Raw genomic sequence first — 24513 nt, 5'->3', positions numbered from 1 at the left:
CCAATGAGCTGGCATATGATGATGGTGCACTCCGTACAAACTTCCGCCACATGGGTCGCGTACACCTGACTTCATCTGGATCTTTGGATGTTTGTCTGAGGTCTGGATCCTCATAAATCACTTCCCGTACGGCTAATTCCCTCAGATACTGGATTCCCTTCTCCATAGTGGTCCACTTGCCTGGTAGACATAAAAGTTCTTCCTTGAAGGGATACCTTTCCCTCACAGCTGAGAGGAGACGCCTCCAGAGGCTGTGAGATTGTGCTCCATCTGCAATTGCTTTGTCAATGCCTGCATCTCTAGCAAGGGATCCCAGTCGCTTGGCTTCCCTGCCATCTAATTCCACACAATTGGCTCCAGTGTCCCAGCATCGGAGAAGCCAGGTGACAAGCTGCTCACCTATACAGCGACCAAAATCTTTTCGCACATCTCGTAACTCACGCTCGTTTAGGCTTCGGGTAGTTACTGTTGATTTTTCGGCATCCTCATCTTCCTCCTCCTGAACCCTTGATGGCCCAGCGTCGTCGTCGTCTCCGTCGTCTCTATACCTAGATTTGGCAGAAGATTCTCTGCGTTCTAAACGACCTGAATCTCTATACCATTTTTTCACCTTCTCTACAGGGGCAGCTTGCACTGCTACTGCTCGTTTCTCTGACCTTGTTACAGGGTCTGCCACAGAGGTTGGAATACCCTCCGCAGGGTCAACTTGCACTGCTACAGCTCGTTTCTCTGACCTTGTTATAGGGTCTGCCACAGAGGTTGGAATACCCTCTGCAGGGTCAACTTGCACTGCTACAGCTCGTTTCTCTGACCCAGCTACAGGAGCTGGAGCGGCTGCAGGAGCTGAAGCAGCTGCAGGAACCGGAGCTGGAGCAGCTGCAGGAGCTAGAACTGGTGCGGGTGCAGGAGTTTGAACTGGAGCAGCTGCAGGAACCGGAGCTGGAGCAGCTGCAGGAGCTGGAACTGGAGCGGCTGCAGGAGCTTGAACTGGAGCGGCTGCAGGAACCGGAGCTGGAGCGGCTGCAGGAGCTGGAACTGGAGTGGCTGCAGGAACTGGAGCTGGAGCGGCTGCAGGAACCGGAGCTGGAGCGGCTGCAGGAGCTGGAACTGGAGCAGCTGCAGGAGCTGGGACTGGAGCAGCTGCAGGAACCAGAGCTGGAGCGGCTGCAGGAACTGGAGCTGGAGCGGCTGCAGGAACTGGGACTGGGGCGGCTTCAGGAGCTGGGACTGGGGCGGCTTCAGGAGCTGGGACTGGGGCGGCTGCAGGAGCTGGGACTGGAGCGGCTGCAGGAGCTGGGACTGGAGCGGCTGCAGAGTCCACCGTAGGGGTCACAGTGGCCGTTGGATCTGTCATGGGACTTGGAGTGGCCGCAGGGTCTGTCACTAAGTTGATAGCAGTATCCATGGCAGCTCGATAGGCATGAGCCAGGCCCCAGCATGTTACAATGATTTGTGTTACTTTGGAACTTCCCGAATCGCGACACCTTTTATTCAAGCATTCTGCCAGTTTTTGAGGATTTTGCACTTGTTCAGGGGTGAATTTCCAAAACACTGGGGGTGCCAACTGCTCTAGATGCCTGCCCATATCCTCCCATACTCCCTGCCACCCACAACTATACTGCCTCCGGGCAGATCTCCGGATGAGCTTCCTAAGTAGTTGTTTAACTTTAAGCAGAACCTGAAGCGCATTCAGGAGGCAGAACAACAGGACTATGCTGGTCTGAGTATCCCAAGGATATTCAATATCTTGGAGAGCTATTGTAATAAACTCGGAGGATAAGAGGGTGGTGAAGGAGGAAGGGAGAGTGATCAAGGAGGATACAGGGGTGGTGAAGGAGAAAGGGAGAGTGATCAAGTAAGAAAAATTATCTTCCCCTTTCCCCTCCACAGATTGACTCCCTAATGAAAAAAGGCAACAGATACAATTGCTAATAGTTTCCAAAATACAGTTTCCAAAGTATAGAATCGAAGATGTTACTGAGTACAAATACCAGGTTAGAGTCATGGCTAGATATTTCATCATCTCATAAGCCACTGATACAACACACAGTACCATAATGGTCTGAAACCAGGGCCCGGAGAGGATAAACAACATGACAGAGAGCACATACGGAAAATAACGTGCTATAATACTCAATTTGGAAAACAGGCGCAGCACAGTTGAGATTAAAGCAATCAGCATTATGACAAGTGACTATTAAGCAGGTCTTATACTTATACCAATTTTAGTTTAACACACTCTGGTCAGATCTGTCGTTATCTCAACCTTTCGTGCCCCACGTTGGGCGCCAAAAAGACTGTCGTGGTTTAACCCGGCTGGCAGCTAAACACCACGCAGCCGTTCGCTCACCCTCCCCCCTCCCTCTCTGGGACGGGGGAGAGAAATGGAAAGTGAAGCCCGTGAGTTGAGATAAAGACAGTTTAATAAGACAGGAAAATAATAATAATAATAATAATAATAATAATAATAATAATAATAATAATAATAATAATAATAATAATAATAATAATAATAATAATAATACAATGATGATAATAGTACTACTAATAATAATATGTACAAACAAGTGATGCACAATGCAATTGCTCACCACCCGCTGACCGATGCCCAGCTTAACCCCGAGCAGTCTGGCCCCCTCCCCCCGGCAAGCCACCCCTATATATTGTTTAGCATGACGTCAGATGGTATGGAATACCCCTTTGGCTAGTTCGGGTCACCTGTCCTGGGTCTGTCCCCTCCCAGCTCTTACTGCACCCCCAGCCTGCCTGTTGGCAGGACAGAGCGAAAGTCTGAGGTGTCCTTGGCTTGGTATAAGCACTGCTCTGCAACAATTAAAACATCGGGGTGTTATCAGCACTCTTCTCATCCTAAGCCAAAACACAGCATTCCACCAGCTACTAGGAAGAAAATTAATTCTGTTCTAACTGAAACCAGGACAATCTGAAACTTTTATAAACTATCTGTGATTTTTGGAACATTGCTACCCTGTTCCTGGTGATAGCATAGCATACAATCTCAATATAAAGTTGTTTTAAGGTAGAGAGTTTGTGAAAATTTATGCTCTACATAGAAAACTGCAAACTGTGTTGTTAAACCCCTGAGAGCTGTAATATGATGATGTTTTCAGTTTGTTTGGCTTTTTTTTTTTTTTTTTTTAATTTGAGCTATAGCTATATCACATCACCTAGATAGGATTGTATATATACAATAATATATACTATTATAATATATACTATTATATACTATTGTTTATAAATATGTATTTGTATTGAAGATATAATGAAAGACAGTTATTTTCCATCGGTGTTTTTCCACACGTTTGTCTACATATATCTCTCTGTCTTTTCTAATATGCATAAGAAACTGTGTAGAAGCTGTAAAATTTTCTATATGTAACTGGAATAAATATTTAATAAATATTTTTATTTTGTCTTTCATTGTAAATTGTTTGTCTTTCATTGGTAATTGTACTAACTTTTATTAGGATGCCTGAGAAATTGTGTGGCTTTCGCAGCTCTTATGTAACCCACTGGCCATTTACTCAGTTTACACTCAGTAAATGAGTTGGCTTTTTCTTCTTGTCCTTGTGCTTGCAAATAGCTTGCACAAGGACCTGTTCCTATATTTTTCCTGTAGACTAGAGTGATACTGACTAGTCTGTTACTTTTTGAATCTTCCTTTTCCCCCTTTTCTGTAGATGGATATATACATAAATATATTTTCAGTTATCTGTGACTTTCCTTTTATGCCTTTTTAGAGGTGACAGCAGCTGAGAAGTGGGACATTTTATCATTACCCTTCTGTTTTAAAAATAGTTTCTCAAAATTTTGAAGACCATATTCCAATGTAAGGTGAAGAAAATGGAAACGATTGTATTCATCTAAATAAATGTTAAACTTTGTTGTTTGTGTACACTTAAATAACTGTTCTCTGAAACACTTATTTTTTCTACTGCTTGATATTCTTAGTTGACTGTCTTCAGTACCAGCACTTATAAATGTATACCTTATGTAAATAAATATTTTATTTAAATTTAACAGTTACAAATGAATGAAACAGAAAAATATATATATATAAGAAGTTCAAAATAACATATTCTTTGCAACATTTGTTTATATACATATTACATTACACATTCAAGGAGAAAATAAGAATGTAATTCTGTGATGCACCTCTAATAAGACAGGCAAAGTAATGTCTTACTGCACTTGGAAGACTATAAAAATACACAACCTAACTGACCCAATATTTTGTTCCAGGTGTGACAAAAGGCACTTGCTTTCCTGCCCATTTAAAGTGTAGACATTGAATTTGATGGACAGAATGTTGGCACCCACTGCGGAAGAGCTGAACAGCCTCAACACCAAGTAAGTGAGGTCTTACAAATTTGGAGGTTCATTTCAGATGAGTTTTATGAAGCTTGCTAATTTCTGACAACAAACAAAAAATTTAAATGCAGTTTATAAGGCACTGTATAACAATTTGGTTTCTGATGCTGGGAAATTCAATTTCTCATTTAAACATGTCTTAAAATCAGAATGTAATTGCGTCTTTTTAGAATATAGTTTTCCAAACTTAGTGACATTACATTCTAAGGTGTCATCCTTTCTACACAAATAAAAGCATCCACTGAAAACAATGTCTTTATATTATAAAAAACAAACAAACAACAAAAAAAAAACACCAGCTTTTATATTATAAAATTATCTCCTTTTATATTATAAAAATTAATGTAGAAAAAAATGTAACATGAGCATACATACATATATTCAGTGATTAAGAAAATAAACAGTAATCTGTTTAATGTGGAAAACAAACTGGTAGGGGAAAAAAAAAAAAAAAAAAAAAAAAGGAACATTATTTGTGCACTAATTAAGTGGTTATTCCTTTCTATTGCATTTTTGATGGAATAAAACATAGGAGACAACTATGTTTCTTTCATAGGAGACAACAAGATTCTTTGGACAAAGAATTGATTGTCCAAAGACGGTTTATGAGGGAGTCCCACAAATTTTCCTTTACATGGTAGGAGCTAAGGTGATCAGTGTTAAACTGCAAAGTAAAAGAACTATGCCCACACAGAAATGATTTATGATAAGAAATTCTTAGTATAAATATATCATAACATATATGGAGGGAACCATGTTAAAACATACTTCTTATCCTTGTAATGTCAGGGTTTTATTATTTTATTATTGATTAATTCTAGTATCTCAGTTAAACTTGGAATATTTTTATTTCCCCTGGTATTCTTCCCTGGCAAATGTCAACAAATAATACTTTTCTATAACAAGTGTGAGCTCACAGAGAAGATAAAGGCAAGATGGTTTTCAGTTTGCCAGATCTGCTTTTTAACAGACAGTATAACACAGTATACTTTCTCCGTGAGTCTATTGTCCTCTTTGAACAACAATTAAGAAACCTGGATTATATTACCCTGGGAAAAACAGAAATGGGAGAGAGTGTGTTGTGGTTTAACCCGGATGGCAGCTAAACACCACACAGCTGTTTGCTCACCCTCCCCTCTCCCTCTCTGGGATGGGGGAGAGAAATGGGAAAGTGAAGCCTGTGAGTTGAGATAAAGACAGTTTATTAAGACAGAAAAATAATAATAACAATAATAATAATAACAATAATTATGATAATAATACAAAGAAGAATAATGTGTATGAAACAAGTGATGCACAATGCAATTGCTCACCACCTGCTGACCAATGCCCAGCCTAACCCTGAGCAGTCTGGCCCTCCCACCCTGGCTAGCCACTCCTATATATTGTTTAGCATGATGTCAGATAGCGTGGAATACCCTTTGGCTAGTTTGGGTCAGCTATTTTGTGTCTGTACCCTCCCAGCTCTTGCTGCACCCCCAGCCTGCCCGCTGGCAGGACAGAGTGAGAAGCTGAAAAGTTCTTGGTTTGGTGTAAGCACTGCTCTGCAACAATTAAAACATCAGGGTGTTATCAGCACTCTTCTCATCCTAATCCAAAACATAGCATTCTACCAGCTACTAGGAAGAAAATTAACTCTTTCCTAACTGAAACCAGGACAGAGTGGGAGAGGATGAAAGAGAGAGAGGTTGTGAGTATATCAATAAAAGTTAATAGGGAGAAGTAATATATGATACTGAAAAAAAAAAAAAAAAAAAAAAAAAAAATCTCTGAAAACATTCTAGTGTGACAGCAAAATAAATTCTTATCTCGAATTATTACAGTATTTGCAAAATATTTGCAAGAGACTTTAAAATAAATAAATAAATAAAGGCATAGAAGGAAAAGAAACTTAATGTATTATATTTTTTATTCAAACTATGTATAAAATTTATGTGAGCAGTTCTTTTTCATTTGAGGATGTGAAACTATTGGAGAGTGTCCAGGGAAGGGCTACAAAGATGGTAAAGGGCTTAGAGGGGAAGACATAAAAGGATCAGCTGAGGTCACTTGGTCTCTTCAGCCTGGAAAAAGAGAAGGCTGAGGGGAGACCTCACTGCGGTCTACAGTATCCTCATGAAGGGGAGCAGAGGGGCAGGCACCCATCTATTCTGTCTGGTGACCAACAATAGGACCCAAGGGAATGGAGTCAAGCTGTGACGGGGGATATCAGGAAAAAGTTCTTCACTGAGAGGGTTGTTGTGCACTGGAACAAGCTCCCCAGGGATGTAGTCACTGCACCAATCCTGTTGGAGATCAAGAAGTATTTGGACATATACAGTCTATACAGTCTCTATACAGTCTGTATTTTTGGGTAGACCTGTATAGTGCCAGGAGTTGGACTCGATGATCCTTTTTGGTCCTTTCCAACTTGTGATATTCTATTATTCTATGATTCTATGAAACCTTGAACTAGGAAGTTTACTTTATATGAGTGCTTGACATCTGATTTACAAAGTGTTTTAGAAGAGTAAGAGCATTCCTTTAGCAATTTGGTGATTGACAGTCGTATTTAGGAAACCTCTAAAAATTATAAGTAGCTTATTCGCTCCACATCTCTTCTATTCTTTGAAAGCCATAAGTAGACGTTAGTCTAGAGGAAGTTTATTGCTGATTACAGATAGTGATGAAGTCCATGTATGCTTTAAACTCATGTTACTAAAAACAAACAAATTAAAATAAATAAATAAATAAATAAACACCACCCTCTCAGTCTAATAATGAAGGGGAGTTCTTTGTTATTATCAAATAGCTGGTGAGAAGAAACAACTAATATACAAGATTTCATTTACCTTAGACAAACTGTGGCATTTTAAATACAGCATGAGTAACTATAAAGTTTCTGTGTAATGATGAGAATATACCTTAAGCCTTACCAAATTTTGTCAAATTATGGAGACCTAGACTATCATCTAGGTCTCTTCAGGACTGACAGACTTGCTTAATATGTAGATTTTCTAATTGCCTATGCGTTAGTTTTGTTTCCACAGTTGCTGTTGAATAGAATAGATTTTAATGTTAGAAGTGAAATGAAGGATGCAATCATTTTCTTCAGTTTTCTGGCAGTCTGAAGATTTTTGGAGGGTAATCATAAATTGCTAACCCTGGAAATGCTTGCTACTAGCAAGGGTTAATGGAGAAATACTTATTTTTCTAAATCATGTTCTTATTGACTATTTAATGTAGAATCATGGAGATATTTTATAGTCGTTTAATAAATATTTTCCTGTTATGAGGTCAGACAAAGAAATCAAGAGTTGTAAATGTCATGGCAAAAATAATAAAAAAATAAAAAAATAAAAAAATAAAAAAATAAATCTGTCTGATGATGTGCAAGGTGAAATTAGCACCAGTAGTTCTGTACCAGCATATTCAATTTTGCTGGATGTTTCTGCAATTCTGTTTACAGCATCATGTTAAAATTCTTTGTCTTAGAAGCTCATCTCAGTATCAAAGAAGCTGGTTAAGATAGCAGCAATTTTAAGGTTTCTCTCAACAGTGCTGAATTTTATATAATGTGATAAGCTAAAGAAATATTCCAGTAAAATGAAATGATCAGAAATTTAGACTAGAATGTGGACATATTACACGTTATTCCAGACTGCAGCTAAGTGCACACTAGATTCATCTTCAGATTGGTACATATTCAGCATATACTTTTCAAATAGTTTCACAAACTTCCCTGTCACGTCATGAAAGATTTTTATGGAAACCAAACATATAAAAACAACAAAACAAACAAATAAACAACAGCAAAAACAAAATCGTCAAGCTGTCTTACAAAATTTCTAAGGACTTGAGACTCAATTTTGCAATACAAAAAAACACCAGATGAACATTGAGCAAACTAGGTTACATATTTCACAAGTATTTCCAAATGCAAAAGTGAAAGCAGAAGATTATTTTAGATCTAAAATAAATACTTGCAATCTTAACAACTACAAACAAATCCCAGTAAAATAAATGGTATGATTCCATTTCTCATTGCATTAACAGACATGACTTTTACTGTTTATTTTACAGCAGTTAAAAATACCCTGGCACAAGGATGCTTTTGTGAAGGTGTCTTTCTAGGCCATATTCTAGGCCAGAGTTGTATAGATAAAATGCAAAGGAAAGGATTTGTTATGTATTCATTTTCCATTTGAGAACCAAGCCACAGAAAAGTGAGCATTTGACACCAGAACTCTGTCGTTAAACCAAAAATTGAACCTATTCATCTTGACATCTGTGGTAATCAGGTTTAATTTCTAAGCAAGGTTAAGGATTTGAGTCTGGATGAGATTCTCACTAGGTTTTAGAAGACCCGTTGGATGAGAACTTCTATTCTTTCCCAGGAAAGCATCATGATTATCAACTGATTATCCCTGATTTTAATACATCCTGAAGGTCAAGGTTAGCATTTTGCAGCTTTCCTGAAGTCCTCTATGAGGTCAAAATTTGTCAGAGTAGAATTAGTTATGATTTGTCTTTTAATTTTATGATATCTCATAATGTTTCCATTTGTGTGTGTAAAGAGCAGTGACTGACTTTGGAGACGGTCTGAACCTACAGTTGTCTTAGACACAGGAAGCAAGAAAAAATTTTTCACTGATAACTTTTATTTTGATTGATTAAACTTGTAAACCAGGGCACAAAGGAAGCTTGACCTGTCTGCCTCCTGGTTCTGTAGCCCTTGAATAGGCAAGCAGTGAGTATAACTCCAATAGGAGTTATTGCCAATATTTGGAGTTGTGATTTGGAGTTGTTATTTACATGATATTTTCTCCAGGGTCAGAAGTTTTGTTTCCTGAATGATGAAAATCCTGTCTGAATCTCTTAAATTAAGGTCTTTTAATATATTAAAATGGAGGCTTGACAGCATTTTACATTTTAAGAATCTTCTAAATAATAATGTGCTTATGTAAATAACATTCTTAAAAGTATTTTAAACCAGAACACCTAAAAAGGTAGAATTTTAAGTAGTTTTGCATGTGAACTTTAAGTAACTTTGCAAGTGAAGACTTTGCTGTTGTTTAATATGTGTATTAATATAACTATAATGTAACTATATATAATGTAACTATATATAACTATACTGTAAGTGTGCTAAACATACAAACTACTTAATAAATTAAATAATCTAAAAGCAGAATAAATTGCAATAATATGTGAATATAATATTCTTTTCTAATATATCAGTACTACTACCAAACATGTAGGAGCCTGAGAACACCTATTTTCTTAAGTTCTGTGGACTGGAACTCTCCCCTTATGAAACTGTAAAACTGAGATGCAGAAAGTGCGATCACCCAAATTCCCAAATCCCAGGTTAGGGTCCTGATAACAAGATTAAGATGGCCTTCCTTTGTGAAGGTACTACAGAAAAAAAAAAAAAAAAAAAAAAAAATAGGCCAAGATTTTTACTTTCAATTTCATATACATGATTTTCTGTTAAATAGAATGTAAAATATATTTTTAAAACTTTGGAAATAATTTATTGAAATTGCAACCTTTTCTCTTTTTTTTGTTTTGTTTGTTTTTTTTGTCCTATGGTATAGACATCAGAATGTTAACATGTATCTGTATTTTATGTGATACACCTTACAACAGGATTATTTGAGGAATTTGTCATTTATTTTGTCAGGCAATAATATCCCTGATTGATTTCTACTTTTCTATGAATTTGGGCAAAACTCTTTATGTGTTCACAGCTATGTCAATCTCAGAAGAATGTTGTGTATTTTTTCCTTGCATGAAAAACTATCTAAACTAACTGTAATGGAACACCCTATCTTGAAATTGTCTGCTCAATTTAAAAGTGGTGATATTATGAGCATAACTCCTAATTTGAAACAATACGCAGTACATAGACAACAACAATATAATTTGTTATTTAACTATTTAATATGATTTAATATATTTAACTAGGAAAGTAGGCAGCTAAGAACCACACAGCTGCTAGCTCACTACCACCACCCTTAGTGGGATGAGAAAAACAGTTGAAGAAAAAAAGTACATGCAAAATCCTGTGTGTTGAGATAACAACAGGACATAGGATAGGACATAGATTTATTATTATTTTTATTATTATTATTATTATTATTATTATTATTATTATTATTATTATTATTATTATTATTATTATTATTCAAAACAAGTGATGCAGAATGCAATTTCTCACCAGTTGAGACTTATGCCTATCCTGTTCCCAAGCAGCAGCTATGTCCTCCTACCCTGCCCCCACCAATCCCCCTGCCCAGCTCCTCCCAGTTTTACTCTTAAGCATGATGCCCTATGGTATGGAATATCCCTTTGGACAGTTTGACTCAGCTGTTATGAGAGGCTAAAATGTCCTTGGTTCTGTAAGCTTGGTTCTGTCAGCTGGAACATGAAGCAAGTGCTAATGTAATCTTATTCTGGTTTTAGGATTGTGGCCTAGAATTTATTTTCTACATGTAATTATATATATAAATAAATATATAAATATATATATATATATGTATATATATATTTCTCTATGTATGTGCTGTTTCGGTTTCCGTTTTCTAAAATACTGATTTCAGCTGAATTTTACCTACCAAACTTGAGCTGTTATTCAGGTTGGCACTTATTAACACAAAGCGTTTGTCTAGAGTTAAAATTAAAGTTTCAGTTAAAACAATTCAGTCATTGCCCACCTGGGCAAATGGTTGTAAAAAAAACGTATTGTTTTGCCCATGATTTTCATTTATTCATTTATTTATTTATTTTTAAATTACATTTTTCCTAAAGATAAGCTATTGCTTTTCCTGCTGGAAAATGGAGTGGTGTTTTACAAGGCCATGGTTTGGTGTTGCTCCATTCCTATCAAAAGCTGCCAGATTTAACAAAATGTTTAGCCTGTGAAAATTTCTGTTTATATGCTGTCAGTAAGAAACTTCTTAGAGTTGCCATCTGCATGGAGAATACACCAGTATCTAACTTCAACTACATCATCTGGCTATGCAGTCTTTATGGCAGTGTGCTAATGTGACTGATTGTACAGTTAAAATCTTGCTATGGGTGAAAAAGTCACACATCTTATTTGTAAAGACAATAAATTATTGTTAGTATAATTAGCATTTAAAAATAATTTATTTAATGTTAAAATTAATGTAGCTTAATGTAATGAGATTTAAAAATATTTACAGTCTAAACAAAATATTATTATTAATCCAGACTTATTTATTTCACAAAAGTAAATAATAAAAAATAGTGTTAGAGGTTTTCATAATAATAATACAGATAAAACTGTTACACATGTTCTCCTAGTACTTACCCCTGAACTCTTTCATTGCTCTTGTAGGTTCTATGATTGGTGACTTTGGTTTGGGGTTGGGAGAAGGTAGTGATATCAATTAGCATCCTGACTGTTTTGCTGGGATGAATCTGTTGAGGTAGAAGGTTTCTTCCCACTCACTCTAGAATTTATATGACAGCAATTTTCCTTTTGCTAAAACTCTTTAAACATTGCAATTTCTTCATTGGCATTACATCTAAATTAACTGTACAGTGTGTTATTCATATGTCAAGTATGTGTCTTTTATGCTTTTTTTTTTTTTTTTTTTTTTTTTTTTTTTAATGCTCTCTGTTTTTGCCCAGCTCATAAGTCTGTATTTATTTAGCAGAATTTTGGTGGTTTGTTTGTAATTGTAGGTCTCCAGTATCAGGCTAAGCCTCTTTTCTTATGTCCTGCCTGTGCTTCTTTATACTCCATCATTTGCCCACATTTCCAAGACCTCTGCTTTTTTATCTGTCCTGTAGTTGCCTTCACTAAATCATTATATTAGAGCCACAGTCAATTTGATACAGAATAACTTTGTTCTACTAATTATATGAAGTTAAATGCATATGCTATTTATATACACAATACACAAAAGGTGAGGAGGGGAGGGAGTTAAAAAAAAAAAAAAAAAAAAAAAACGAAAACAGGAATAGGCATATGGACATTTGCAGAAATGATGTTACATCTGTGCAGGTTAAATGTAGTCTCAGGCAGGTTAATGGTTGCATGGTTGCTCGTGCTCACCTGCAGCTGCCTTTGTACAGCAGGGAGATGGCTCCTGGTTCCACCCACACCTCATCAGCTGCCCTCGAGAGCTGCTGGGTCCTGACAGTTCCCTCAGCTGCCTGCAGTGTCCCCTGCCCGCCATCATCCTCCTCTGCACTGGAGCTGATCATCTCAGCAAACAACTGTAAAACAGTGGCTATTCCTGACTTAAATAGCCCACCACTTCTGGCTCCACCCACACCTAGTCAGCTGCCCTCCTGGGGGCTGCCGGGTCCAAATGGCTCTTTCGGCTGCCTCGAGTGGCCCTGATGCAGGATAAAAACCCTGCCTGCTCCACAGCGGAACAGATTTCCAAGCTGCAGCCCATGGACTAGCCCATGCTGCAGCAGGTGGGTGTGACCCGAAGGAGGCTGTGGCCCATGGAAAACCCCTGCCAGAGCAGACTCCAGGCCAGACCTGTAGGCCATGGAGAGAAGCCCATGCAGAAGCAGGTGACCTGGAAGGAGCTGTTGTTCATGGGGGACTCAGTTTGGAGCAGTGTGCACCTGATGGATGGAGCCCGTGGTACGGACCCATATTTGGAGCAGTTCTTGAAGAGCTGCTGCCTGTGGAAAGCCCACTCAGGATCAGTTTGGGAAAGATGGCATTTGAGTTTCTCAATGCTCTAGCTTGTTAGTAATAGGTAATAAATGACATTAATCCTTTCTGAGAGTTGAGTCTGTTTTGCCCATGATGACAATTGTCAAGTGATCTCCCTGTCCTGAGCCTTTGAGCCCTTTTCATTGTATTTTCTCCCCCTTTCCCTTGGAAGAGGGGAAGTGAGAGAGTGGTTGTGGTAGAGCTCAGCTGCCCAGCTGACTAAAACCGCTACACGCAGTTAACATAAATCAAACATTGGACCAGAACTCTCTCTCTGTTTTAGATCAGTCTTAAAAAGTCCCAAGCCATTGTAGTTTGATTTGTACGTATTTTTAAAAAGCAATTTAAATTGACTTACTGTTCTCTAATATATCATTAGCATTCAAATATTGCCAGTCAGAGTGGCAAGCAGCCTACATACACACAAACACATCATTGCTTACTGTGGCAAAAACCACATTTAAACATTCACTGCTTCAAAGCATATTAGCAGCAGATATAACACCTGATCTCTATTCTTAAAACATTTGCAATGGTTGTGAAAAGCTCAGCAATTTTACAAGAGGGCAAATAATGTGCCTGTTTTGTTTTGTTTGTGTTTTAAGGTCTTTTCTGATGATCCTGGCCTAATGAGTTTCAGGCCTCCGCAATGAAACTCAGTATTTTAGGACAGACTGTCTCAGTGTTAACCTATTCCTATTTGATGCAAATTAAACTTTTAGTTTGTGGTGGATATGGTTATGTTTTTTATACTGATATACAGGTATTTTTTTCAAATTCCAGGTGTTGGGACTCAGGTTGTCCAGTAAAGGGGAGACTGAGAGATGATGTAATAGATGCATGGCAGTGTTCAAAGTTTGGTTACAAAGACAGTGGAACCAAAATCTGTGAATGACTACAGTTTTCTCTCTTCACTTCAGCTGCTGTGTTCTGCTTCTCAGGGGTGCAAACAACACGTGGTCTGGACCTTCTGTGCTTGGATGTTCAGTGTAGACTGTATGTGCTAAGTAGGTCTAATCAGATGGCAAAAATATTTCTCTCCTGTCTGACTAGAAAGGTTATCCACTGTTAGCTAGAAAGAGAGCATCGGTTGACACAAAATGAGTCATGAATTAATTAAGATTCAATGATTCTCTGGAAACTTGAAAATCATTACTTTAAATGTGAAGTTCCTTTTTTATTTATTTTTATTTTTATTTCTTTATTAGATTTTTTTAGTTGAGAACAGCCAGTAAAAGTTATTCTTCCTTTAGAAAAGGATTGAACTTAGAATTGGAGAAGTAACCAACTGCAAATAATATATGGGAATGTTCCCAGTTTATTTGTCTTCTTTTTACAGTGGTTAGTATAACTCTTTGTAAAAAGCTGAATAATCAGCAAATCCAGAAAACTGGTGATTTTCCTGTGATAATGGGCAACAAGGTCATGATGGATGGGTATTATGATGCAGTGTTATGACATTTCTGGAGGACTTATTTAGACAAATGGGATACCACTTGGTGAGAAATCATGGCTGCTATATTAATATTACCGAATGTACTGTGAAGGTGTGCTCTTCCCTCACACCAACCTGGCCTTTCACCTAAACCCCTGCTCAAACATAAGTCAGGATCATGCTCAAGAGATAACTGCAGGTGGCAGTTGTGATAAATGCGTCCAGTTGTGATGGCTGCAATCATCTCAATGTGGATTCAGATGGAAACAGATAATACACAATAGCGAAAGGTCTAGCTGATCAATTTGCTCACCTGACCACAGAGCTGGTCAATGTCCAACTCAAGACAAATTTGGAAGAAACTAACAGTGGTTGGTATGTAAATATGACTATGAGACAATAGATTATCTTACACCATAAATAAGGAGTAGCCCAAGAGCCCACTAAGCTCATACAGCAGGCTTTATGACAGGATATCCTACTGAGTAGGTATGCACCTCAAGGGTACACCCGCTGCACAGATTCCTTACTCTTTGTGAGAGATTCTTTGCCACGGCAGATTCTTAGTAAGTGATTAATAGAGTACTAAGCTTTGTAAGTTTAAACTTCACTAAGTTTAGATTTCACTAAGAGTGTATCTTAGATTGATTATGCACATTTCCCTCCCCCTCCCAAACTCTTAGCTAAGTAATCTAAATCATTTTGTGCACATACAATGCTATAGACATAAACCATTGACCAAGTCTGGAACTAGGTGTGGATTCTGCTGCACCACAGGAGATCTTTACCTCTTTGATTCAAGGAGTTTAGAAAGCAGTCAACAGTTTAACACAAAACTTGTGAAGAAGAAAAAAAAAAAAAAAAAAAAGGAAATGCTGTAGCTGGTACAACCAGTAGCAGAGAGCACCAAGTATGGAAGATACAAAAAATATATATTCTTCTTGTTTTACTTTAGGACTTAGTCCTGTGCAATGAGAAAGTACTCTGGAAGCTGTGTGGAAGTGTGGCCATGGGGGTCAACAAGCCCCATGGTTGGCGATAACATCAGACTCTTAACGATGAGGCCAGCAGGAATGTAAAGTGTTTAGAAGGAACAAACAAGAGTGATTCAGGAGATGCCTTGCCACCTCAGACTGCATGTTCTCCAGTCATTAAGACATGGAAGTCGCTGGGTGTTTGAGGTTGCTGGGCAAAGTTGTTTGACCAATGAATAGTTAGTGGAAAAGTACTGCTGTAGAGCGAATGGTATAAGAAGGGAGCCTGTCCTCAATACAAAAAAGTTGAAGTTATGCCCTCTGCCTCTGCCTGGCAGAGAAGGACCTGGGAGTATTGGTGGATAGTCGGCTGAATATGAGCCAGCAGTGAGCTCAGGTGGCCAAGAAGGCCAACAGCATTCTGGCTTGTATAAGAAGCAGTGTGGCCAGCAGGACTAGGGAAGTGATTGTCCCCCTGTACTGGGCTCCGGTGAGGCTGCAGCTCGTGTACTGTGTTCAGTTTTGGGCCCCTCACTACAAGAAGGACATTGAGGTGCTCAAGCGAGTGCAGAGAAGGGTGATGAAGCTGGTGAGGGGTCTGGAGAACAGGTCTTATGAGGAGTGGCTGAGGGAGCTGGGCTTGTTCAGCCTGGAGAAAAAGAGGCTCAGGGATGACCTTATTTTTCTTTATAAGTACATTAAAGGAGTCTGTAGCGAGGTGGAGGTTGGTCTATTCTCCCATGTGCCTGGTGACAGGATGATGGGGAATGGGCTAAAGTTGTGCCAGGGGTGTTTTAGGTTGTATATTAGGAAGAACTTCTTTACTGAGAGAGTTGTTGGACACTGGAACAGGCTGCCCAGGGAAGTGGTGGAGTCACCATCCCTGGAGGTCATTAAAAGACGTTTAGATGTTGAACTTAGCGATATGGTTTACTGGAGGACTCATTAGTGTCAGGTCAGAGGTTGGACTCAATGATCTTGAGGTCTCTTCCAACCAAGACAATTCTGTGATTCTGTGAAATTATAGATTCTTAAAGAAACCTGGTGTCCATGTGGTCATTACGCCACAGATATGTATTATACCAAGGAAATAGCCAGTTTGCAATTGAAAATTACTGTTTTCTAGAAGGATGTTCTAAAATATGTCTAAGCTTCCAGAACCAGATGTCCAGCTACCTCTTATTCTTGGTTTTCAGCATTCAAAAGGCAAAATTTTTTTTATCACTATTTTTTTTACCTCTATTTTTTTAACCTCTATTACTCACAGTAAATGCAGCTCTCCAGTAAGAATTTTTATGAGAGTTGATGAGAACCTTTGTAGAAGGAGGCACTTATCAGTATGAGAAAGGATAGGCAGGTTCTGTTCTTTAATGTTCAGAAGCATGTGATTTTTTGTTTATTTATTTATTTATTTCTAAGCTTCCTTGCCCATGGGTAGTGGGGCAAGTAGCCACCCCATTAAACAGCAAAGAAAGGTCTTTTATTTAAGAACTAAAGTTCTGTCTATTGAACAATTTTAGGCCTCTTACGTACCTCATGAGGAGTCTTTTTCTCACATTGCTCAAATTGCTAGGTTTTTTTTTTTTTTTGCCCTTTCCTTCCCTTTGTTCTAACTTATTTTTACAGGTAACTTTGTATTAAAAATGTAAGTTAGTTTCAGAAGACATTCAAGGTGAGTAATGTCACTTCAACATCATAGTGCAAAGATCAGAAGTGATCTTTATAGGATTTACTTATTTATCTGTTGATCTGAATAATTAAAATGAGTGAAAAATATACCCACAAATGCAATAGTTCATAAACTAGTGACTAATTTATTGATTACTGCTGCTTTGAAATATTACTACAATTTGTGCTGACACTGACAAGTAACATGATTTAGGGACAACACTTTTCTAATTAATATTGTAATGCATAGCTTTATTTAAAAATCATATTATTATGTAAAACTTATTAAATAGGCAATAGAGTTCCTATCACTAGTGTCCAGATATTTATGTTATAGAAATTCACAGTTATTAAAATATTTATAAAATGAGGGTTGAGAAAAACACTTTTGAAAAGCAGTTAATAATGAACAGGCATCAAGGGAGTCATTATAATGGCAAAGTGCTTTGCAACTCCAATAACTTCACTGGTGCAGAAGCAGACCATCAAATTTAATTAAAAGCAGTCAAAAATAAACTGAAAAATTGAACTGTAAAAGCCTATCAGCAGCTGAAGGCAAAGAGAAAGAGAGAAGGGAAAACCTTGAAAGTAGTAATGAATTGATATGATTTACTGACTACAACTTGTGATTCACTCTGTCAGACTTTAGTATCAGTTAAATTAGATTAATAGAACAATCACTGATTTCCTACCTTAAATCTTTATGCACAGTCCCTCTATTATGGGTTTGTGTGATAAATGAAAATCTGACTTCAAATTTTAATTAATTTCCTTATTTGCTTATTTCTTTTAAATAACACTGATGTACACTTACTGGACACAAGCAGAGAATTAAATACAATTTAGAGACAGAAATAAACATTTTTAATAACCTTTTTTTTTTTTTTTTCTTTATATTTGATTTTTTTTCCTATCTCTTGCAGAAAGGTTTAATATTTTACCCAACAAGGGTGGATATCACCTGAAATGTGAAATATTGATTTCTCCATCTGCCACTAGAGGTTCCTATTGTGAAATAAAAGATAAGGAGGCTAATTTGTAATGCAGTAAGGCTGGCAAATTTATTGCTGCTTTATATACTCAGATTAATGTGGATATATGCAAACTGTACCACAAGGACAAAACCAATTTACCCTAGATCATTTTATTTTTTTTTATAATAATGTGTTTTAATGAAGCTAAAGCTTCCCTGCTGTGACCTTATTATGTTTTCCAGCATCAGTGGGAAACAGATTATGTTGAATCATAACAAAGTTCATGAAACAGCAGGAATTTTGAGGCAGAAGATCAATTATATTTCAGTGGTCAACACTATAATAGAAAAGGCAAAATCTGAAGAAGAATCTGTGCACATTCTGGAAAATAAAGCACTCAGAAAAACAAACAAACAAACAAACAAACAATATTTGGGTCAATCATCATCACAATGTATCCTTTGTATAGCACTTACTAGAAAGACAAGTTTCCGAAGGTGGAAATTCCCATTCTAACACAAGTTTTAGGAGGATCAGTTGAACAAGATTGAACACTCTAATACACATTTTAGAAAGACTGATAAAACAAAGTGATGTAAATAACAACCATGATGTTGAGGCATTGAAAACAATTACAATTCATTTAATTTCAAATCGATAAAGTGAATCTGAATGGTCAAATCCTGGTGCAAATAGTTTCCATTGCTAAAAGATTTTCAAAATCAAGTAGGTACTTTTTTAAAAAAGAAAAATGTTAGCAAATGTATAAACTTGTACTTACAAATGTATAAACGTATAAAAACAAGTTTAAAATAATGGAGTTCTGCTTTCTAATGACAAAACTGTTGAAACATTTATAATTCACAAAACTTTCCCCTCCCCTCCCCTCCCCTCCCCTCCCCTCCCCTCCCCTCCCCTCCCCTCCCCTCCCCTCCCCTCCCCTCCCCTCCCCTCCCCTTTCTCATGCTCTCCTCTCCCATCCCCCCTTCACCCTCCTGTCCTCCTTCTCCTTCTCCTTCTCCTTCTCCTTCTCCTTCTCTTTCTTCTCCTTCTCTTTCTTCTCCTTCTCTTTCTTCTCCTTCTCCTTCTCCTTCTCCTTCTCCTTCTCCTTCTCCTTCTCCTTCTCCTTCTCCTTCTCCTTCTCCTTCTCCTTCTCCTTCTCCTTCTCCTTCTCCTTCTCCTTCTCCTTCTCCTTCTCCTTCTCCTTCTCCTTCTCCTTCTCCCTTTTTAATTTTCTTTGAATAAAAGTTTCTTTTTCTGCATAAATTTAAAATTATGGTTAGATCTATTTTTTTTCCCTTGATTCTCTGTAGTGTAAACCTGTGTCCAAAACTGCATATAATCAATCAAATGTAGATACAACTTGTAAAGGACATACTAACTATATCTGCCAGCTTTATTACCAGTGGGGTGCTGCCTCTAACACAATTAAATTCAATATTAGCTAACATTCTTTAATCAAAACAGTTTTTAAGTAACTTACCAGCCACTGCAGTTCAATTCTTTCTTTGATCTTCTGCTTAATCAATGGAACTTCCACTGTGCTACCTCAACGTTAACTAAGTTCGGATCTGCTTTTTCAAAGTTATTTAATTAAAAGATATGACCATGTCTAAGATGTATCATTTTAATGGGATTTTTTTTTGACATTTTCCCACTGAGATATCATTTTTCACTTTAACTTACTGAAGTATCATCAGGCAAAAAAAAAAAAAAAATGTATATATATATATATATATATATATATATACACTTATATATGCATATATACGTGTTCCAGCACTTCCAAATGAGTTTTAAAGTGTCTGGGGAAGAAATGGTCCTTTAATGCCACCTATATGCATATTTTAGGACATTTAAACCTAGTTCAGTATTGCAATAATAAGAATATGGACTGTATAGGAAATGCAACATTAGAACTGTTCATTGGTTTGGAAACCAAATCTGCTGTGTCTGTAATGAAACAGAAAAATCCCAAGTGAAATATTTGGATAATAAATTTCAGGTAGAAAATCTGAATTTGTTACAAACTGAGAAGTTCCACAACCTGTACATTGTCTGGCAAACAAATATAAATACTACGTGAATCTTAACTCCTCTTTTCTCTTTTTGAAAGACTGCTACTCTACAGTCTCTTAACCTCTTTGTATACCATGGCTGTCAATTCTGTCCCAAGGAAAGTCATGAAACTTCTATTCTCAATTTCAATAGTAGTCAGGCATTAGAGTGGGTTGCCCAGGAAGTTCACCATCTCTGGGGGTGTTTAAGGAAAGGTTGGACCTGGTGTTTAGGGACATGGTTTAGTGGGTGATAATGGTGGTAGGGAGATGGTTAGAGCAGATGATCTTGAAGGTCTTTTCCAACCTTAATGATTCCATTATTCTATATGTGCAAGAGAAAGAAAGGCTTCCAGATATAAGTTATGGTTGCTGTGGTTTGTGCTTGTTTGTTTGTTTGTTTTTGTTTTGTTTTATTTTGTTTTTTTCCTTCTTCTTTAAAAAATATCTGCAGTGGGAAACAAATATTTATATCATATGAAAATATTTATTTTAAAATAAAGTTTTAAAACAAAAAGCCACATAAGACCATTCAAAACTCATTCTCTCTTCAGATCTACTTGTTTACATATAGAGTATTTATTTTTAGTCATTTCCTTACAAATAGTGGAATATTTTGAAAATAACACACTTTTCCCTTGGGCTGCCTTCAATCTTCTGTGTTACTAAGAGTCCTGATTGAATATATAAGCCCCAGAATATTTGGGACAATTCTTTATTCCTATCTGCAAGAGACAGCTGATTTCCTGAGATTTTTATTTTTTTTTTTCCTCTTAAAAATGTAAATAATAACAATAAGTCGATATCCCTCATAGTTGCATGGCATGGAATGAAACTAAGTCCAAAGGCAGAACAGTCAAAATCTCTCTCTGCCCCCCTTGCCCCACTCCCCCATTTTTTTATATGGTATTATCTATTTATGCTATATTATCACTGAAGATCTGATTTATGACATCATAGCAGATTATATTTGAAATTATTATCACTGTGATTTTGGAGTTCCTCTTCAGTTTGTGGTACAGTTCTGGTAATCTGCAATCACACCTTTAATTTTTCCTTTCTAGAATCTGTTTTCCTTGTACTGATCAATACATTGTGTGTGCTTTCTGTCTGCTCTGCTGCTGCTGAATCCTCTAACAAAGAAATACGTCATGATCTGTAAGCTTATAACTATGTGACAAAGACTTTTTTTTATTAAAACTGAAAAAAAAAAAAAAAAAGAAACTGTAAATTATTAAAATTCGATCCCTGGCATAGAATTTTTGAACCTGATGATAACCAAGTTGATTCTAAGCAGTTCTGACTTTACAGCCACTGTCTAATCCATGCTCCTTCTTGATAAGATATGCATGACACATAAATTAACAAATAAATACAAAATCATGTCCATGATTTTTCCATTGAAGTGTCTTTTGTTCTGTAAAAGTTATATTACTGTAAATACTGTTAAATACATTTTCACTTAAATATGAAGTATCAGATTTTCAAATGAAGAATCATTCTGTTTATATCGAGGTAGTTGGACTGTCAAACAACATATAGCTTTGAATTCTAATTCAAAGCCTACATATATCACAATTAATTTCCTTTATCATATTGTTTCATTAGTTTTGTTTGCCACATCAAAGATGCATACCTGAAGTCTCAGGTCATTTGTCTAGACCCCTCCCTCTCTTTATTAACACTATTCTAAAACTTAAAAAGCATCATGTGATTTTATTTTATGTGTTGAAATAATCAGTGTATGCTAGCTCAATAAAGTTGACTATGTATCACCAAATGTACAGATGCAGAGAACAGGGTGTATTATAATTTTTATCCAGAATATTAAAAATCATTCAATTTTAATTTTATTAGGATTATTAGATGTTAATTCCATAGGAAATAATGAATCTGACAAAAGGTTTATATAGGAAAAAAATATTTTTTTCTTTATACAAAATATTATAAAAATAAATTACAACATTTTTTAATGTATTTTCATTTAGCTGGAATTGAATTGCTTCACTTTCTTCAAAGATACTGAATATGACTTAGAAGTTTCAGAAAGGATGTAAAAGCAAACCCTTGAATTTCTGGGAAAAACAACAACAACCACAACAAAAATGTATTTAATAAAATCATTAGAATGGAAATTATTAGAATTATTTTGATACATGTGCACACAGCATGGAAATTAAAAAGCTTCTCATTTACACTTTTAAAATGCCTGTTTTAAATGCCTAAAGTCTATTTAAATTTTTATAACATTTCTTGTTTTATAGAAAAGTATAAAATATACCTAAGAATTATTTATGCTTAAAAATTATTTATCCTTTTCCAGGGAGGAATAATAATTTCCTATGTGTATGTTCTTACTCTGTTCCGGGTCCAAAATTGCGCAAGGTACTAGCCTCAGTGTGAACAAGAGGTGACTTCAAGTTTATGAAGACTGGGATTGGAGAAAGTCATCTCCAAGTCTGAGGCAGTAAATTCTTAAAAATACTTCTAAGAATAATTGTGGTATGTTTGCTCAGTAGACTTATTTTCAGTTCCTGATGCAGAAGTCCTTGATTTTTATGTATATATCTATATAAATACCATGTATTTTATATACTCAATTATATATATTATATATACATGTATATATATAAAATATGTCGTATTTATTAATATAACTATATTAATATAATATAATATATAATACATAATACATTATATAATATAATATAATATGATAAAATTTAATATAGTAATACATTAATATTATTTAATATTATATTAACATTTATTAATATGTTAATATATACAATTATATAATGACTAACTAACTAACTAATTAAATATTATATGTATGCACATTGTCTCCCCACTCTTGAAATGTCCTTTTAACAAGCACATATTTGTTATTTGAATGGTTGGAATACTTGCTATTGGTGAAGTTATTCAAAGTTTTGAATAACTTGTAGTATTTGTTAAAACAAAACCAGGTATCAGATTAATTAGGCTTAATTTTATATCAATATTTTTATGACAATTAGATACACTATGTAAAGTATATTAGAGAAAGAATACACAGATATTGAGACATTATGATGAGAATGCAGAATTGTTTTTTTTGTTGTTGTTGTTGTGTTTTTTTTTTTTTTTACTTCCTAGAAGGTAACTGTGGGTGTAGTTACATAGGTAAGGGTGAAGGGTAATATGGAAGTGTAGGAGAGTAGGAGAATATGGAATAGTAGGAGACTATTTGGAAAAAAAAAAAAAAGAAAAAATGTTCTTTTCAGGTATCTCACATGTTCCCACATTCAGTAACATTTGTCTTTGAGAAAATATACAGAGGAAATGAGGTTCAAGACTGAAAAATGAAACTACTTTCAGGCTTTTAAAAAGAGTAGCAAAAGAACTATAGGCTTGCAACTCTAACTTCAGGTTTCAGAAAAACAATGGGACAGATAACAAAATAAATTGTACTTATGCACCTGGGGGAATACAAGTAGAAGGAAAACAGTGAACTTGAATTTATTCTAAACATATAATGTCAAACCAATTCAATTTCCTCCTAGAGCACACTAACCTTTTAGAAAAAAAAAAAAAAAAATCATAACTGTACTGTAGTAAGACATTTTTCCTGCATGAGGACAAATTAGGAACAGCTGTTATCTAGGTGAACGATTCATAACAATGTTAAATTTTTGGGGGGTAACCTTGCTGAAAAAATAGCTATTATAGATGTATTGTCAAAACAGACATCAAGTATTCACTGTGAGGTGGGCATAGATCAAATAATCCTCTAAATTCCTTATGCAGAAAAAAAAAAAAAAAAAAAAAAGCAGAAAAGTTATGCAGAAAAAAAAAAAATAAATCACCATGCTAGAAGAGTTTCAGGAGGATTGAATTAGGGATTAAAGTAATGTTGGAAATATTGGGCTTAGTCTATATAATGTACTTCAACATAAACACATTTTAAAAAAATACACTTAGGAATAAAAAAGTTCCATCAGTACACAATAAGGAAGAACTATCTTGATAGATGAAGTAAGACAAGCTCTGGAAACAGAATTCCAGGGAAAAGGTGAGCCATAGAAAGATCTAGAGAGACATAGGAAAATATTTTGAAAGTCCAGAAAGCAGTCAGTGAGAACAGATTGAAAAAAAAAAAAAAAAAATACACTAATTTTTCTTGCCAGTGGAGGCTAGGAGAAGTACCATAATTTAATGTGGAATTTAGGCAAGAGTTTTTCAACAGTGAATATAGACTGTGTAGGTTGTAGAATCTCCATAACATAAGACTGTAAGAAATTATTTTAATAGCATGGATTATATCATTATTAGTGTTCTAGAGCAA

General features: G+C 36.0%; 1 long non-coding RNA gene across 2 annotated transcripts in view; it reads left to right on the top strand.

The window, feature by feature from the left end:
* The window catches only part of LOC116501055, a 649666-nt gene that overhangs the window by 326382 nt on the left and 298771 nt on the right, over positions 1-24513 (top strand). For both annotated transcript variants that reach the window (XR_004254362.1, XR_004254363.1), the window contains exon 4: positions 4261-4368. This is a non-coding gene — a long non-coding RNA (uncharacterized LOC116501055). The remainder of the gene's footprint in view (positions 1-4260; positions 4369-24513) is intronic.

Source organism: Aythya fuligula, chromosome Z (assembly GCF_009819795.1).
Source record: "Aythya fuligula isolate bAytFul2 chromosome Z, bAytFul2.pri, whole genome shotgun sequence".
NCBI classification, from domain to species: Eukaryota; Metazoa; Chordata; class Aves; order Anseriformes; family Anatidae; genus Aythya; species Aythya fuligula.
Note: the sequence above shows the minus strand (reverse complement) of the source record. Positions and strands in the feature narration are given on the sequence as shown.